Source organism: Miniopterus schreibersii, assembly GCF_964146895.1.
Source record: "Miniopterus schreibersii genome assembly, chromosome: 2".
In the NCBI taxonomy this organism is placed as follows: domain Eukaryota; kingdom Metazoa; phylum Chordata; class Mammalia; order Chiroptera; family Miniopteridae; genus Miniopterus; species Miniopterus schreibersii.
The window spans coordinates 66,190,606-66,210,960 of record NC_138102.1 but is presented as its reverse complement, the minus strand read 5'-3'; the positions used below and the strand labels follow the sequence as shown (position 1 = coordinate 66,210,960).

The 20,355-nt window shown below is 32.4% G+C and overlaps 1 protein-coding gene across 2 annotated transcripts in view; it reads left to right on the top strand.

The window, feature by feature from the left end:
• The window catches only part of PCDH17 (protocadherin 17), a 91,427-nt gene that overhangs the window by 47,007 nt on the left and 24,065 nt on the right, over window positions 1–20,355 (top strand). The gene's annotated exons all lie outside the window — the stretch shown is intronic.

Genomic DNA, 20,355 nt, shown 5'->3' with positions numbered 1-20,355 from the left:
CCTTCTATTCTCAGTAAATGGTATCACCATCTACCTCATCAATCCAGTTAGAAACAAAGGAACTCTTCTGCCTTTTTTCCCTTATCCCAGCATGTCATTAAATCCTGCTGTTAACACCAGCCAATTCTACTTGACATTTCTTCAGTTCACTTACCTCCAGTGTGTTTACCCATCCCTGAGGCTACCTCTCTTTCTCATCACAGCGCCCTTCCAGGTAGGTGGTTATCTGCTTCTCTGTTGTCATGTTTGTAACGGAAATTAAATAATTTTCCCCCAATTAAAACCACAGTGTGGTTGAAAAAATATCTGAACTTTTAACCTCGGCCCATGCACCCTCCTCTGCGAGCTCACTATACACCAGCTGCCAGGGGTCCTGCAGTTTCTTCGTTTCTTCCTCAAGAAAGAGTTTCTAGTGCTGAGACCTTTTGCACTAACTCGTCTCCCTCAGTAGTCTGCACACTGCATGTGCAAAGGAGATAGTTCTCGTATTCTCCAATTTATTCCCAATGTTTAGTTAAAAAGGGTGAAAAAGATGAAAACCACAGATTAAGAAGATTTTAGAGAACTGAAGTCACTGAGTAAATGTTAAAGGATCTTGATCAGGCAAAGAACATGATATTGTATTAATCTATAGGGAAACCATTTCTGTTGCAGTTAGAAACAATCCAACAAACATTTAATAACTTTAAATAGCTGAATTATGCACATTTACTTGTTATCTTATTTAACATACACAGTTTTGAATAATTTTATAAGACAGACATTGCCATTTCCATTTTTAATAGAGAAAATGAACAGTCTAAGGTCACTGAGCTTCTATGTGGCTGATCCAAAATTTTTAGCCTGGGGTATCTGATTCTAATTTCATTGCTTCACAGTGGCAATAGTTACATGAGAAATAACTAAGTTCTAACAAAGTTATTTGGAACATTAGAGACTGTAACATCTTCATAGAGAGAGAGTCATCAATTTTTGAACATTAAAAACTTTTATCAGGCCTTAAGAATATTGTTGGGGCATTGAGTAGAATTGGCTAGTTAAAGTGAAATGTAGAGTAAGCATGTGGTGCAATAGGAAAGGGTGAAAAGAAATGGGACAGTGCAAAGAGTGAGTACAGTCTGTTTGAAATACATGACAGCTACATTTGAAATATGACTGAAGACAGAATATACTGTAATATTGAGGGGAAATTGATAAATTGGGGTTATACAAAGTATGTACAAAATTTAGAGCAAGTGGATAAACTGACACATTCAGGAAAAGAGTAAGGCAAATTGCTAGTATGAAACACACAAGATAAATGAGTAAAATTAAAGCATCTTGCAATTAAATTAATACAGAGCCTTAGATAAGGCAGGTCAAGATTCCACAGGGCTCAGAAGTGGTCTTTCACGTTACTGGACCCAGAAGCCATGTTTACAATAAAATAGTTAGATTTGAATACACAGAGAGTAGTGTTTAGTTATTTGTGAAATAACAATACAATTCACCATACATATATACTGGTTTTAAAAATCATCACTTTAGATAAGTTCATCTAAAATGGTGGAGGCACGGTGAAAATGAAAGTTTTGTCCAAATGGATAATAGACAACACTAAATAAAACAATAGCAGGAAAGTACTAACATATTAAATAGTTTCTAAACAGAAGGATAAGTGTACCTCATCAGAGCATGATGTGAGATCCCCTTGAGTTTATACACTTAGAAGAATATATATTTAAAATAATAAAGATTAAAGAAACAACTCTCTAGAAGCCAAAGTTTCCCAGATTCTTTTTTTGCATTTTACCGAGGATGACATTACTATATTTCTGGTTCCTGTTTTCTTCTATGAAATACTGAGATTAAAACAACAACAACAAAAAAGGCTCCATAAAACTCTAGAGATTAGAAAATACATCTATGAGACTTGTTTTTATGAGCTATAACTGACTTTCAATATTTTGATTACTAAGCTTATTTTTTGCTATATACTCACACATATAAGTGTGAAAACATACTTGAGTTTATGTGTACACCTACATTTATCTTCACTATTTGAATAGCAAAAGCTCTTTTTATTTTTTAAATTACACTTAGCTTATATGCACCAGGATATCATTAACTTCTCAAATGTATTGTGATTGTGTCTGGAAATTATACCAGGTTACTAAAGACTTGTCCTTAAAATTACAGAATATATAAACAACATATAATAATGCATTTTACATAGAATTTTTAGCACTAGTATTCAAAACCCACAAACAACTTAATTATTTCGGTATTTACATGAGAATATTTTATTAACTATTATTTAAAAAATTTTGAATGATGAAAAAAATGAAAGAAAAAGCTTTTTCAAAGCTTTCTTTTAAGTCATAGGGCAAGTTATTTTCTAGGTTATGAATGATATGTTTTTACTGATAGAGGTTCTATATTTTGCTTAATTAGTTTTTGGAACTATGGTGTTATGAATATACATATGTACATTCATTTCAGTATATTTATTGCTTACATATTACCAATTTATTTGAACACTCTGGGTATGTTTGTTAATACCATCAATGTTTGACTTATATTATTTTCTTCAAATGTAAACAGTTTTTTCTCTGTTATCAGTGCAGTACTCAAATTCACTTTAATAACATGGCACAGTCATTAATTCTATCAGGGGGGACCTATCTGCATCATTAATTACTTTAAAAAAGTTAGATCTCTATTTTGCTTTGATTTAAAGATGTATGAAATTCAAAAAGAGTCAATAGTATGTTGCCATATAAATCCTTTTTAAAATCTTCAAAGATGAATAGATATGTTAGATAGTAATTACTATGTTATCTATAATTTGCTTCTAATTGATTTGAGGGAGACTAAAAGTAGTTTGTTCCCTTAGTACTGTAAGTATCCTTTTATAATTATGTTTATGCTCTTAATGAGAAATATCTATTAAAGATATTGGACAAAGGAAAATATCTACTCAGTAATAATTATACTGATGTATAAAGCATTATTGATGTTTCAAAGTGGTATACAAATATTTTTTGCATTAAATGATTCAACATTTCTTTTTGCCAGACATTGACTGTGTAAGGCACTAAGGAATGAAATTGTGCACAAAACAAACCTAAGTCCTGATCTCTTGTAAGTTTACCCCAGTAGAGTTTTGTGTTCTTGAAAGCTCTTAGATCAACATCTAATTTGACTTTTTAAAATTAAATTATGATTGACATATAACATTATATTAGTTTCAAGCATACACATAATGATTTGATATTTGTGCACATTGCAAAATGAATGCCACAACAAAGTCTACTTACCATCCATTACCATACAAAGTTACAAAAATTTAATTTGACTTCAGGTCAGTGAAGACTACCAGCCTGAAAAAGATACGATAGATCTAGCATGCAATGAATATGGGAGTGAACTTTTAAAAGAGGGTGGGGTAAAAATTTACCTTATCTGTAGCTGTGAGAGTTGTAGGAATGGACTTTTTATCTCTATTTAAATAAAAATATTAAGGAATGAAGGATATCCTACATGGAATCATTGAACAGGAGAAAACATAAGATAAAATCTAAGGGAATCTGGATAAAACATGGACTTTAGTTAATAATAATATATTAATATTGTTTAATTATTTGTGACAAATATACTATGTGAATGTAAAATGTTAATGTAGAGCCAATTGGGTACAAGATACATGGACCTCTCTGTAGTATCTCCTCAATTTTTCTAAATCTAAAACTTTAAAAATTTTAAAGTTTATTTAAAAATTGTAAAATCAGCAGGGGGGGAAATTGAGACCAAATTATGCAGAACCTTAGATGTTAAACTAAGAATTTGAGCAATTTTAATGACCAGTAGGAAACCTTTGAGAATGTGTGGGCAGGAATACAGCATAATTAATGCGGTTACTTAAGGAAACTTTTTCTATGACTGCAGAGACAAATTGTAGGGAAGGGAAGGGAAGGGAAGGGAAGGTAGCAAATCTGGTCAATAAACTTCCATATAAAATGATAAAGACCAGGATTCATGTGGTTAGTGTGAATGGAAAGTTTAAGGTTTCACACAGTATAAATAATTAACAATATTGGCAATTTATTGGATATAAAGTCTACTGGAGAAACAAAGTGTGGGTGATGTAGAAAAGATACAACATAATTAACGATATAGAATAGGGAAATAATATAATTTTAGGTTTAGAAACTGCAGTTGCTGGTGGTGCTAAAATAGGGTAAAGAAGATATATTTGAATTTCCAAAGCTAAATGAAATTTTAATCATATCCTCCAGGAATGTCCCAGGGTTAATAATTTGAAACTTTTGACCAGTGAATAAGGAATGTTTGGAAATTTTGAGCCTAGAATGTCACTGTGGTCTCTTTCACAATTTTTTTTTTATGATTATTGTGTTCTTATTTGAAATATTAACATTTTTTCATAAGCACATTGTGTGACATATCCTCTTAATGCATGAACAAGAGGTAAAACTGGAAAATTGTCAGCTGCCATACTATCACTTAATCAGTAATCACTAATATGTATTCAGAATATTAATTAATGGTGATAATAGAAGTATAAAAAAGGAACATGGCTACAATCTCAAATTCATTTGATCAAATGAAATTTTAGGCACTTCTATTTTATTCTCATTTACATGTATACTTTTGATTATTAAAAATAATTTTCTGTCCCATATTTTACAAGTGAAAAATAAATCACTTTTGAAACTTTTAAATTAGAATAAATGGCTAGAATTATCATATTTGAAAGTGACCCATGAAACACCAGTTATGACTTGAAAGCGAGAGCTGATGATGTCGATGGAAGTTCCTAGAATGTTTTCATAGGCGATTTGACGAGTTCAAATTAGAAATAACTGTTAGATTAAACACAATCTCAACTCCATTTAAATTTGTATTCTATAGACTTGACTGGCTCTTTGGGGTAATTCTTATTAAGGAAACTAGCTCTTCATTAAAAAAAAATTAAGTTACGTCATCAAAAGAATAGCTATGATGTAGTTCACTGGGTGGGGGAAGGGAACCCACGTTTATTGTTGCTGTGTACAGTGCCTTTCATTAAGATTCAGTAGAGTGTGACTTATAATAATTTATGATTAAAATAGATAAAAGATGTATACATTTGACTACCAATTTGACCATGAATACCTGAAAATAATAATAGAATTTTTGTTCACACAAGAGGATGGATATCACCGCCTTTCCTGTGATGAACAGTTTTCTCCTACCACACTGCCAGTGTTGTCTAAGTCTTAAGCTGTGGAGACACTCCTTCAGGGGAGCAAAGTCCTGGAACATGATAGATTATTTTCCCCATCCAGTGAAAATATTTTCAGGATGACTGGAATCTTCTAAGACTGTTTGGTTAGGATAAACTGTGTAGAGAGGGGCTGTTTATTTACATCAGTCATAGTACAGTGAGATACAAGCATCTTTGAAAATAATTCCCCCTGCTAAAAAAGCTTAATCCAGCTATCCCCCTACTCTCCCCCCACTTTTATTCTGAAATCTTTAGAGGTTATGGATCTTTTCCTTCTGGGATAGTTAGACATTTGGTGCATTTAAAAAAAATTTGGGAAAAGTTGTATCTGTATATAGCAAGCATAACAAAATTTCCATTTTTATACTAACCAACACATGCTTTTTATTTATTGTTTTGGTCAGAAAACAGCAAGATTAGAAGGCTGTTATATCTGAGGTTGATTTTTCTCTTTAAGATTTTTTTTTTTTTTTACAAATACCTACTGACATTTAAGTATCAGCTTAATAATCAGTTGCATGATTATTTGCAGAAATGCTATTTTTTATATAAAGTTGCTTTAATGTAACATCATATACACAGAAAGCTTGAAACTTTCCACACCATTGTAATAACTGTTAGATCTGAAATTAGTAGACATGGCTCTAGTATTGGCTCAGTACTATAATACCAGTTACATATCTACCTCTTTGGCTATGACCCTAATGTTCTAGGTCTTAAATGCCTTATCTATAAACAAAAAGACTAAGCCATATTATCTGTAAAATGTCTTACCACCTTATCATGCTGTGTATTTACACATATATGAAAATTGAAAAGGTTTCCAATTGTAAGACTGATTTTGCAGCCTCTACTCAGTTCTTCCAATGATTTTTCAATATAGCAATATGATTCATTCTACATAGGTAATACCAAAACCTAAGAATTTGTTAGAGAGGGAATTTATTTGTATCATTTCAAATTTTCATCAATCCTGCTGTTGTTGCTAAGAAAGATGATGATATATTAATAATTAAAACTATTTCTGAGCAATAAAATTCATTCACTTCAAACGAAATATATTGTAGAAAGCATAGATAGGAGTCCTTGTGGAGAAGAGGGCTTTCTGGTTAACGCATAATGCAATGAGAGGGACGGCCAGGCCGTTTTCTATGGGAGAGGGTCCCAAGTAGATTCTTTCTCCCAGTGCCATCCCTGCTTGTCTGGCATACTGAATAAAAAGAGCAAAATCCAGCATGGCTGGAGCAGAGGAGGTGAGTTTGAGAGAGAAGAAGGCACCAGGTAGGGAAGGAAGAAGGTAGTAGATAGATAGATAGGACCATATAGTCAGAGACAATGGAAAGGGCACAATTCCTGCTTAATTATCTTACTGAATATGCTTGTGATTTATTAATATCCTATTAAATGAAAATATATGTACAGAAAGAATATGAAATAAACTTTTTGTCATTTGAAATGAGCTTCATTAACTCCTTACCTCATAACCATTTTAACAGCACCTAGTGACAGAATTTAGTGGGTTGACCCTGATTTATTATCCAAAGTTGCTTATGTTTTAGGGTGAAAACACTTTGAGACAGATTTTTCAGGGCAAATCTAAACCTATGGTCAGCCTAGTATAGGAATTTTTAAAATAATGGAATAAACAGTGACTTTTCAGTTAAACCAAAACATAAGTACAATTGAGATAAAAAGTGATAAATAAAGTTAATATTGTTCTTTTGGGCCTCTCTGCGATTATCTTTTATTGTTACAGTGTCTAACACTTGTATTTTAATTTTTAAAAAATGCAAGCTATTTTTGTTACTCACAGATATAGTATTTGTACACATCAATTAAAAGTTTAATGGCTTTACAGATGGCTTTGCACATCTCCCCTGTGTAATTAGATGTGGAAATGGGTTGCTTGAAATGGAATCCATGAGAAAGAAGATTCTTTAAAATTTAATTCATAGATAAACAATCTATCTAGAATGATTTTAATTGCTTCAAAAATGAAAGTATATTGTCTTTACATATTTGTCTTTGTCTAAATCAATAAATCTATTAATATGCCAATTAATAAACTAATTGATTTTTGAATTAATGGAAAAACCCATATTTGAATGCATATCAGACTATGTCTTTCTATTTTGAATGTATACTAGAGCTTATTAAATTTTAATACAAGTAAACCAATTTAAGGAGACTTATGGTTTAATAAATGCCAGTGAGAACATAAAGTTAAAATATAAAATTCAGGAAGATAATTTCAACTTGATAGTGTTTCATGGTGCAGACTGATAAAATTCTCTCCTACCATTTTTTTTTTTAATTGTCTATTTTCTGGAATTCAGACATTGATATTTAGAATTTTCATGCTTTGAACACAGTTTTATACTTATTTCTAAATTATCTGCAATGTTATAGATAAATAAGTGAGAGATTTTTCCATTTTTTCATCCCTGCCCAGGAAGCATACTGGCAGTTTTCATTTTTATACATCGATTGAATGTTACTTTAGCTAGTTGCTCTCTTAGTTTACCAATAGTTAATTATATCTGAATTAACTTTTCATTTTTATTTTTAATAAAATAAAACTTTTCATCAATATTTTTTAATATTGTAATATGCTTAGAGCTTAACTAAGCTAATATTTGGCAATTTTACTTGTATTGAAATAAGACAATGCTGTAGATGAACTTATATAATCTAGCACAGAAAGGAAAACCACATATTGTATTTAACATTCACTTATTGTAGATTACTTTCTTTTTTTTTCTTTATCTTTTTAGTCTTCTTTCATGTTGTCACTGTCAAAGAGTAGGGGACAAACTGCTTATTTAATTTTTCCAGCTCAGGGTATAAAAGTAAATCTCATTTTTCAGATTTCCATTTCAATTAAAAAGCAAGCACATACAAACATATTTGGCAGTAATATCTATGTGATGCAATATTTGATTTTATATTCATTTGAACGTCTTTTAAAATCAAATATTTAAATGTCTATTTCTCGTATAAATAAAAATTTTATAAGATTTAAGTATTTCTTCAAGTAAAGAAATAAAGACATTGGCATTTTTCAACTTTTCCATAGTTGAAAAGAAATCCATGACACAGCTTGGACGGGAGGTTGTAATTCCTGACTCCTCAGAGATGTGCCTGTTGTCAGCACTTCCTCTTTAAGATATTTCCACAATTTTCAAATACTAAGGAAGCTACTGCTCTTGAAGTAGTGAAGGTGAACACTTGAGTGCAGATCAACAGTTTATTTATTTCAATGTGATAGTTCATTGTGAATTGAAATAGCATTTAAAGTAATTTTTTTTTTTAAAGGAACATGATGTATTTGCTTACTTTCAAAGATATATCAGGGAGTCAGGACACAAAATATATTTTCTCAAATAATACTCAAGTTTTGAGATTAATATCCACTAATATTTTTTGCATTATTCTTTAATACTTTATTATTTAACTTTCAGCGTGCTATTAGAGGAACTGCCGGTAGATCAGAGTGGAGATGGATCCTATACATTTTATTTGGAAATGGTAAATGAAATGAAATTATTTTAAAATCACTGGGATCTTATTTTTCATATATTGCTGTGAGAGACACAGTAATTCAACATTGCTTTATTTTTTAATGTTTAGCTACACAGAAATATATTTTATATGAAGGCTTAAATTGTTACACAGCACTTCTCTGCAGTCTAATAAGTTTTCTTAATTATATAAGTTTTTTTTATGTTATTTTCTCACATTTTATGATCTTTTATTGTCTTTAGAGGGTATACATATTGTCAGGAAAAAAAAACTAATACAGTTTTGTAAGTCTCTGATTTAAGTGAAAAATCTAACTGTTGCATTTTTATAATTTTATGTCCTATATTCTTTTATAACAATTCAAGTCATGTCTTCAGAGACCAATTAAAGTCAAAGTAATTTGTAAGAATACCTCCAATTTATAAACTGTAGATACATAAATTTTAGAGACCATAATGCAGCATTCAGTGAAGTATTTTTTAAAGGCAATCTACATAAAGAATGCCAGAGTAAGGAGGTCCAGATAATTGATGGCAACACATCTCGGCTATTTCATAGCCAAATTTTATATTTTCTTTCTGGATAAAGTAAGAGACAAAATGAAATCAATCTTACCTTGATGTGGCAAAAGTTGAATCTTGACGTAGTTATTAAGATGTGAAATTAGAAGTAACTAAACCATCCCTTGTATGAGATGTATGCTATGTTTTTTTAGCCAAATGTGTTTGTTAAAGATGCCTCATGGAGGGGGTATCTCTGCATTAGGTTTGGGGGCACAATGAAATTGCCTCATTATAATAGCTACTGTCTTCTCTGTAAAATTATGTCAGCAGTGACTTGCATACTTATCATGGAGAGCAATTGTGAAAATCCAATAAGTAATAAATATGAAAAGATATTGGTGAGAATAAAGGACTATCTTGTGTTGAGTTTTCCTCTGACATGCAGAGGTTTTCCTGTGAAATGGCATTAGGAAAAATGTTATTAAGCATAAGCTAATTCAGAAGTTAGAACTTTAACTTTCAAAATGAAGTCTGTGGTTTCACTTATTATTGTATAAACATACCTGATATTAGTGTCAATCTTTAAAATAAACTATGTAAAGATAGTATCTTCCCCTTATTTAACACTATCCTGAGGTGAAGTCTCTTCCCTTGAGATCGGTATTTGATTATTTTAAAATTTGTAACCTTTGTTTTGTTTTATTTTACTTTGCAGAAAACCAAAAATACAGTTGCAGTATAAGGTAGTATAATTGTTCCATTTTCATAGGGTCTATTTTTTCCCCAGTCCTCAGAGAGATCTTATGTAGGCCATTGCCAGATGTATCATTCTAGAGTATATTAATCAAGGTTCTGAATCAGGATGGTAACTCCTGTGTGTTGAAGGAGCTGGGTCAGGATGTTTCTATAATTCCCTTATGAGGAATAGAAAGATATTGGTCTTTTGTGCTATATAAACTTCAGTGTTTTGTATTTTATTAACCACTAGATTGCTGCTCAGTGTACTTGATAAGTAGGACACACTTTTGTTCCAGAAAGTGAAAGTCTCATTTTCCAATTTAATATAATTTTGAGAAAAGTTTCCCACAGCCTCAAGAAATGAAATCAACTATGTTTTTCCTTTTCAAATAAATTAAAATCGGTTATATGGAGAAGAAGAGAAAGTTGAGTTATCTTTTCTCTGTTGCAAAGTATTTGGTATAAAACAATGGCTGCAAGTATGTTGATAATTTATATGTTAAAAAATTAAGTATTTCTCAAAAAGGAAGGACACCACATTTAGGTTCCTTGTAAGTAATTGTTGCTTGTTAAGCAATAGCTTGTTTTTGAGATGCTGCCACAAACAAAGCTTTCATATAAAAAAACAATATAAAATTTCAGTTACAAGTTAGGAAAGAAGAAAAAGGGAAGGACTGAAGGAGAGGGGAAGGAAGGGAAACATTGTTTTTGAAAGTAAATTATGTTTTAAAGGGAAATTATATTTACTCATTTTTTTTTCAATGAAAACCAACACATTTTTAAATTATAGTTTTCTGATGTCATATATTCCCCCTAAATCTAAGCTTTTCTGAAGTAAAGTTAATTGTGGATAGGATATTTGGGCCAGATTTAAGTATCATAGACTTACTGTGTGGTGGAATACCTATCTGCCATTTACCATGTTTCTATTCTGTATCAACTCTTTACGAATATCATTAGTGTCCTCAAAGATAAAAAAAAAAATCCCTGCAATCTAGATGTTTTTCCCTTATTACTCAAAACATGATTATCGCTTAGCACATATTTTTGATTTTAAGTCTGCTTAAGATATTTTGTTTCATGTAGAAATAGACAGTGAAGCAGAAAACCAGGGTTCTGGGTTATTTTTGCCACTTGCCCTTTTCACCCTGTATGTTAGTATACTCTTGAAATCAGGAACTGATAACAACTTACGTGTAAATCCTACCTTCTTTAGAGATAAAGTGAAGTGTATTGAGATATGTGAGCAAAGTATGTAAACTCCATAACTCTATACATGTATGATATTATTATAGCAGTTGTTCTGAACAAAAACTAGGAATAGATGGTTGACTTTTATATTTTATTTTTAACTATTACTTTGATTTTTAAAACCAGTTTACTTTATAGAGAAACTTATTAAAATATAATATCAGTAGAAGATGTCAATGTAATTTCAAATAGGTTACTTTAACAAAGAAAAATACAGATATATACTCTTTTGCATATAAAAAATGAAGAAAATAATTGGGTTGTTTTTAAACTCCTTAGAATTAATTCTTTGGACTCTAGCTTAAACTGTCTGCAGCAAAATATTACATATTTCAAAGCATTAATAGTGAGATTAAAATTTATTTTTATCATTTATACTGAATAGAGGAAGTTAGTGGGTTTTTTTTAAAGCCAGGTATGAGATTTCACACATATTGAGTAATAACAATAGAGATTAGAAAAGAATTATAAATTCAAATTCACAATAAGATAAAAATCATTTTTGCTTTAAATGGCAGTGAAACTGCTGAAGTTTTATCTGTGTCAGTAGAAGCAAGAAGTCAAATATAAAGGTTGGTAGCTCTTTTATCTATTAAATTCCTCCCACATTTACTGTTGATTGACACTCTCAACAAACTGATAATTGCCCACTTAATTTGTTTTAAATAATTCATAAATTTTGGAGATTTTTGAAGTAGATTTGAAGAAATTATTAGGAAATACTTGCATCAAGTGGAATCATTTGTTGGGTTTTATTTTTTTATCTTTTATTTTTACATGTACGTATGTATTTATTTATTATTGAAACTTTAATTTTTTAGAGACACCACTTTTTTATGGTAGGGGATCCAGCTTTTTATAGAAACAATCTTCTATTCATTTCAGCACCTGCTTAAATTTTCAGATGCCTTTCTCTCCATTGAACTGCTTGCACTTGTTTTCATTAAGTAAACCCCATGAATTCAGGCTGGCTTTTGATTCTTTTTAGCCCTTCATGGCTATTCAGAGTACCTCTTATTTCTTAATAAAATAAAATGGTTTTTATGAGTATTAGCCATTTTGCATAAGAGTGATTTAGCAAATTTCTGCTTGAGTGTATTGTGCTAGAAATCTATGATTTTCTTTATACTTAAAGAGATATTAATTTTTTAAATCACCTTTTTAGATTTATGTTAATATGTTTTACTTCTACAATATACAACTCATAGAGAAAAAAAAAGAATGCAGAGATTTTGCCAAATAAGCAAAATAAGGAGAATGATGTTAAGAAGTCAAATTGTTTCTCATACCCAACATGAATAGCTCTGTTACAATGTTATCTGCTATTTAGGTTTTATGATGCCACATTTCTACCAAAAGTGAACTATGAACCACTTGTTACCAAATCGTACTGCTTGGATAAGAATAACTGTCTCTATATGCTCTATATATAGCTTCCAAAGTCAGACATTCTAGAACATTTTTTTTAAAGATCATAGAACACTAACAATGATACAATATACAGAGTCTCATCCTACAGCTCAAAAGAAGTGTGATTTCTTTTAAAGGCCACAAAGCAAGTTTGAAAGGAGGTCAAAAACAAGCAGAACCAAAACTCTGAGTGCGATGTACTTCACATGAAATGAATTTGTATTACCTTTATTATATGAAATCAAGTAGATCATAATCTATTTAGGATTTCCATTGTTCTTTCTAATAAATTAAAATATACTCTAGTATCCCAGATACTCTTCAGTGTCTCCCATGGAGAGCCACGTCATAGCTATGGAGCGTCTGAATTCAATGAGAGTGAACATTTATAATCTTGATAAAGTAGTAAAATGTATATTTTGGTGTATCAGTGTACAAAGATCTCATCAATTACAGTTTTTAGCTTGACCTGGTATCTTTTGTGGTGTCATAGGCCTTACAAAATGCTCTGAATTTATTGAATTGATTGCATTTCTATATATAAATATGAAAAAGCTATAGAGGGATGCATGTAGGAAGAAGAGAAGGCTTTTTATTTGTTTTATTTAGTTGTTTGTTTGTTTTTAAATAACACAAGATCCTTTGTTTATGTGCTTATTTTAAGTGTCATTGCTGGGTGATAGTCACGGGAAAGATCAAGTTGACCTGGTAGAGAAATTGAGGCAACAGAGCACATACACGCATAGAGTCACAGTTCTGAAGGAAAATCGGGGCTCAAACATTGGTTTTCAGTGGTTTATAAATATCACAGGGCTTTATTCTAATCTTCCTGAGAAACACATAATAGAATTCAGGCAAGTTTTCCTGCTCATGTGACTGAATTGTGTTCTGCAATTTCAATTACTAACTTTGATCATCTATCAAAATGAATTCACTTATTTTGCAGAAATCATTGAATAATGTGAACCCTTCAAAAATCTTCCAAAAGATTGTCTCTTATTCTGAAGCTGACTCAGCTTCCATTCAGGTCATAGCGACATAATAATCGGAAAGGTTGCCTTGCAGAATGGCCTTGAACCCTGCCAGACAGCTTTCAGAGCTCAGGAACTCACGTGAGCAGCAACCTTCCTGTTCAAGTGGTCTTTGGAACCTTGTGGAAAATCAGAAAATACCAGCTAACCATTTCATGTCCACAGTTGAAAGGAAAAAAAAAAAGAAAATAATTAGGAAAGCTTCGACATCATTTCCCCCCCACTCAGATTCAGTTCTGTGTAAACAGAGCTCCATTTTGGCAACTGCTTAGCTCAAGGCACAGAATTGAAGTATTAGAGATAATGGCAGATTTATTAGATTAACTTTTGTGGGGATCTTTTAGTGTCCTAGATAATTACTAGCCATGGTAAATCTGAATGGTTTCGGCTTTTATTATTATAATGTGTGCATTCCCTTGGAGGCATTGATGTGTCAGAAGAGGTATTAGAAGGCCTATATTTAGTGACATTTCATTGATTTGTGTGTGTGTGAGAGAGAAATGTTTCATATCTCTGGTTTTTTCTTCCCCAAATTAAAAATAGGGTGAAAGTTCCTTTCTATTAATTTCCTGAATTTTAAACAAACTATTCTCTCAGCTATCTATCTAATTTTAATTATTGATCTGTCATTCTTTGATTACTCAAGTGAGCACCACCAGAATCCCTTCATTAAATTTGCACATTGTATTTCTCCTTTCTGATTTGCATGATTAATTCACACTGTCTCTTTGCATACTTGTCTATTGATTCTGAATATAATGTCTTTTATCCTTTTATCTTTATGCATTGTTTTTACTAGCTGTCTACACCTGTTGTCCAGGCATAATTATTAATAGTGGCCCCTATCATTTTCAAAAAGACCCTTGTTTGGACAATACATTATGTGGTCATCCTGCTGTGGGTGTATACAACAAAAAAACATAAAAAGAAAAAATACATTTAGACACACGTAGTGTGGGAAAAGAACTGTACCTGGGAAAAGGGGGATAATTTTTGTTTTGCCACTATTCTGGACCTCAGTGTTCTTACCTGGAAAATAAAGACTTTGCATTGCATGGTCTTTAAACTTTCTCTCTTCCCTAAAATATAAAGTATCAGACATGATTACATCTTTTTTGAGATTCAAACTACGCAAAGACTGTATATGCACATAAACAATAGCTGCAAGTAAAGAAGCTTAGGTGGATATACTTGATTTAAGAAATGACCTGACTGTGTGAATATTTGCTTTCTTTTGTTTGGAGTTATGTTGCTATTGTCCAAATACTTTTAGAAAATATAAAATAAATTTATTAATATAACTATTATTTGTGTGAGCAGTGAGTCACACACTTGGAAACCTGAACCTCTAAGAAAAGTTCAGGCGAAACAGTTCTCAAAATAGGGGTTTCTCTACAGTGTTCAATTAAGAGTTAAATAAGATGTGCTTTTTCTGTGTCACCATTTCTTAGAATGTCAGTAAAGCATATGTAAATTATGAATAGAAGGCAATCTAAAAATAAACCTTATTTTTCTCTTCTAGTATTAAGATTTGATGGAAAAATTTTAAAAATGGAATTTAGTTTAGTAAAACAATCAAAGAAAGACAAAAGCTAGCATCCCTTTTCAGTTTATCAAATTACCTTGTCACAATATTACTTTATTCTTTGCCTCTGGGATTTTTATTACATAATTTGTAGAAGTGGATGGTGGTAAAAGAATCTGTATGTTAGACATGGGAATACGTTCTAATCCTACTTTTTTTTTTTTTATTAAAATTTTAAAATTGATTTTAGGGAGAGGGAAAGAGAGGAAGAGAGAGGAAAAGATAGAAACATTGATCAGTTGCCTCCTACATGCATGCACCCCAACTGGGGATCAAACCTGCAACCTGGGTATGTGCCCTGACCAGAAATAGAATCCTAGACCTTTCGGTGTTTGGGGCGGTGCTCCAACCAAATGAGCCACACTGGCCAGGGCCCTAATTTATTTCTGATTTGTGTGTGGCCCAAGTCAAATTGCCTTACCATTTTGATATTTCTCAGGTTTTCCCACTAAATGATCCCTAAATTCATTGGGTAGTAAATGCATACTTGTGAGTCTTCTAACAACTGCTAGAGATACCCATACTTTTTCTTTCTGTTTTATAATAATATTTGTTTTAACAGAAAGGAATGTTTTAAGTTATTTTCCATTTAGTAATTTTATTCTTCAGGAAAATGTGTCCTGTCTACCTTTAGTTTTGTGTATCTTGAACACACTTTCCTGAAAGAAAAGCATAGAGATAGATAATCAACAGCTCAGGAATTCTGATTCCATTCCTTACAAAAATACCCTAGAAGGAAAGAATAGTATATTTGTGACCTTGTAACCTAGACTGTAAATTAATACAACCTCCAAAAGATTATATATGTTACTCATTATATGCTTAAGTGTGGGTGAGAAATGTTATATTGAGCATATTAAAAAAAGCAACAGCAATAACTATGGTTTTCGCTCTGTGATGCTGAAACATAGAATCCCAAAATGAGTAGCTTTCACTTGCCAGAGGCTATGTATTCAAAGTGAGTTTGTGTCCAAATTGTATTGTGCTTCCTCGACTTGCCATTTCTGCCCTAGCATAACCTAATGGTAGCATTCATTGAGTGGTTTTCTTGAACTGTTCTAAGTGCTTTACATGTAGGTGCTCATTTAATCCCCACGACAGCCTTGTAAGAATATCTCCATTTTAAAAATAAGGAAGTGAAAGATACAGAAGTTACACAGTTTGACCTAGAAAACATGTAGTGAGGTTTTAGATCCAGAGATGAGGTTTGCTAAATTCAATCTCTGCTTCCCCAATATTCTAACTGCCCAACATTATTGATATTTGTAGGGATCCAGCTTTAGAGATGGAAGTTTTCAGCTCCCGAGACAGAGCAGGTAGCTAAAGTAAAAAAATGGTATGACTACTCTCTCATGGCCTCCAGTGGCCTCTGACGGTACAATATGCAGCTGTGTGTAGCAAAACAGGCAGTGTCTGACTCATAAATGACCCACATACCCAGGACACTCTCCCTGCCTCATTGTCTGACACATTCCAAACCCCTGCTGCTCACTGTGTCTTCAAAAAGTAGGAAAAGGAAGGAGCTAGTAGAAGCAGGCACAGCGAAGGATGCTGGCAGGCTCCCGCGTGACACTGGTCGTTTGGTTTCCTTGCAGAAGTGTGCGTGCATGTGTGCGTGCAGAGGCACGTGTGTGTTTGTGTATTCTGCCTTAAGTGTGTTTTTATATCATCAGTTTATTTAAAATTTCACAACTGAGACAGTTAACTCGTTTTGTAAATGTTTCCGTTTTGTGAAGATGTGGACTCTTTGGCCAAGAAATTCATTAGAAAATGCATAAAAGGTGCGTTATTTTTATCTAAATTTTGAGAAAATTTTGGGTGTGTTAAGTCACATGAATTTGGATGTGATTTAATCACCTTGCTTTCATGCTTGTATCCATAACATACAGCAGAGAACTGCTTAGCATAAAACAAAGTTTTCTTGAGGGAGGGAAAATCTTTAGGTGATTTGGGAGCATAGTGAACTACAGGGGGAGGGGTGAAAGAGTGTTAAGTGCAGGAAACATAAGGAAGGGAGAGCAAAGGAGATTGGAGTAAAACAAACTCTTATTTCTTATATATTCATAGAATCACTGCTGTGTCTGGGAGGGAGGGAACACTGCCACTGTTTTATTGTTACCTGTTGGTAGGACTTCATATTAAAGCCAAGTTGGTATTCTTAGTACTATAGTGAGCCACCCTATGAGTTTAGCAGGTTTTTGTAAATTAAAAAAAGAATCTATTTTACTATGACTTTTTAAAAATTGATTTTTTTTTTTTTAGAGGAGGAGGAAGGGAAAGAAAGTGAGAAATATCAATGAGAGAGATACATCAATCAGTTGCCTCCCATGTGCCCCCAACTTGGGATCGATCCCAAAATTTAGGTGTGTTCCCCAACCTGGAATTGAACCTGGGACCTTCTGGTGTGCGGGACAGTGCTCCAACCACCTGAGCCGCACAGGCTAGGGCACTATGATTTTTTAAAGTAATAAAATCTATTTTGGATTTCCAGCGTCAGAATAATGAAAAAACTTATAGAACATAACTCATTGGTGATTGTGAAATATATGTTTGGTAGTTTTGATTGTACAGACCACTAGTGAAGTTTGTTTTCTGTAATAAGAATAGTGACTTATCTTTTTTCTGTTATTGTTACTGTTGTTAAGGACATTCACAGAAAAAATTTCAAATAAGACTTATTTCTGAATTAGCTTGATGTTTTAATATTCTTAGATACCTGTCCTCTGATTCCAAGTCTAAAATGAATGAGAATTCAGCTGTAGAGGTTTGTAATCTCTAGAAATTTAATCACCACCCAGCCTGTACCTGTCAGTTTGTCACTTTGTTTTGACATCAAAGTAATATGGATTAAATGATTTCCCTCTTCTCTGTAGCCATCGTCAAGGATAATGATGATTACAGGGCTTATTATGTCTTCCTGACTTTTTGGTAAGCATTACAGATTACAAAATCTGCTCATTAAAGCAGTCTAGTAGTCAGCAGAAATTTTGTATAAAACCCAAAGTGTATTGAGCATTTTTCCCCTTTGATTATAGTTCTGATACTATGTCAGTTTTTAGAATCTAACTTTGCATTATTTTTCTGGGTCAGCATAATGATTGAGAGCTAAATATCAAGAAAAAAATAATTTAATAGCTGTTTCCCATTGTAAAGCCTGGCTCGGTGACTGAAATCCCTACCAAGAACCCATGGAAACCTAAGATGTAGGCATGGCATTTTGAAGATATTATTTGAAACAAAGTGACAAGAGATAATTTGCTATGCTACAATAAAGCATGAATTGATTTTTTTTTTCATTTAAAGAAACTGAAATAACTTGGCAGAAAAATTCTACTGTGAACAATACAACAAAACAATGAGAGACATTTTCTTGCATTTGTGTATAAGGTCCTGTCAGTGCTTATACATAGATTTAGTGTGTGACTTGGATGGATTGGTCCTTAAGCTTTGCACTTGCAAAGGGCACATAAATACTAATAAATAACCTATATATATGTACATATATACACAGACACATATACATATGTAATATGTAGCAGGTTTGTTTGTTTCTTTGCTTGTTTGTTTCAGTCTTAGGTATTTCTACAACAGGCCAGCTGTGAGATTTGGCTCCATTTCTTCTTAGAACTACTTGACATTGAGTTTTCTCCCTTCAACAGCATTTATTTTCTTTTAACAAGTAGTGTGTTTATATTAAGCAGAGTGTTTTTATTAACTGAATGTTTGCACCCCTCTGAAATTCATATGTTGAAAGGTACAACCCAATGTAATGGTATTAGGAGGTGAGGCCTTTGGTAGGTGATTATATCATAAGAGTAGAGCCCTCAAGATTGGGATTAGTGCCCTTATAAAAGTGACTCCCTTTCACCATGTGAAGGTACTTGGGAAAGACAGCCTTCGTGAACCAGGAAGTGGGTTTTCTCCCAACACGGAATCTGTAGGTGGCTTGATCTTGGACATTTTCTCAGCCTTCAGAATGGTGAGAAATAAATTTCTGTTGTTTATAAGCACCCAGTCTATAGTAGTTTGTTTTAGCAGCCCAAAGGACTAATACAAGTGTCACATAGAAAAATAGATGATTTAATATCAATATATTGGCACATAACATGCAGAGCAAACATAATGAATGTGTGTATGTGTGTGTGTACTAAATTAATGTAAAAAGAAATGCCTTCGGTAATCATGCATGTAACTACTGCTGATGCACAATATATTTTTGTGAAATTTAGGATCATATGTTTTAAGGGAAATATATTTTTTATTTAAATGAAAAATGTAGTCAGATGTCTCCTACTAAATGTATAAAAATTGAATATTTTAATGTTTGTGTATTTATTCCCCCCAAAAGTGGAAAAAATGCATTAATATATGCCTTGAGATAATGTTGAGTTTCTGTGCATTTGAATCATCTATCTACTTTATCCATAGTAAGTTTCTAGCTAAACACATTCATGCAGTTTGAAGCCATATTTACAAATATGGAGATATCTTTTTTCCTTACAAGAGACTATTTTATTGTTAATTCAAATACTCATGCACATATGTACACATACCTACAGTCACACATTTTAATAGCCCACTAGTATACATGGAAATTGTTTTTTTAAATCCTTACCCTAGGATATGATTTTACTGATTTTGAGAGAGAGAGAAAGAAAGAGAGAGAGAAACATTGATGTGAGAGAGAAACATTTGTTGGTTGCCTCTTGAATGTGCCCCAATCTGGGGTCAAACCCACAACCTAGGTAGGTGCCCTGGCTGGGAATGAACACACAACCTTTTGGTGTACGGGACAATGCTCCAACAAACTGAGCCACCTGGCCAGTCTATACATGGAAATTTTAAGCAAGGTTGCTATACAGATGGTACTAAAAACATAATTAATATACATAAAATAAAAAATAATACAAACTGAAAAAAGAAGTCAGCTATCTTATAAGATAAGCACAAAGAGCAGGTATTTTAAGAAAATAGTCTCTTTCTAATTATTTGGTAGGATTTGGAACAATCTTACACACATACACACTTTTTCTAGGTGATTTCAGCTGA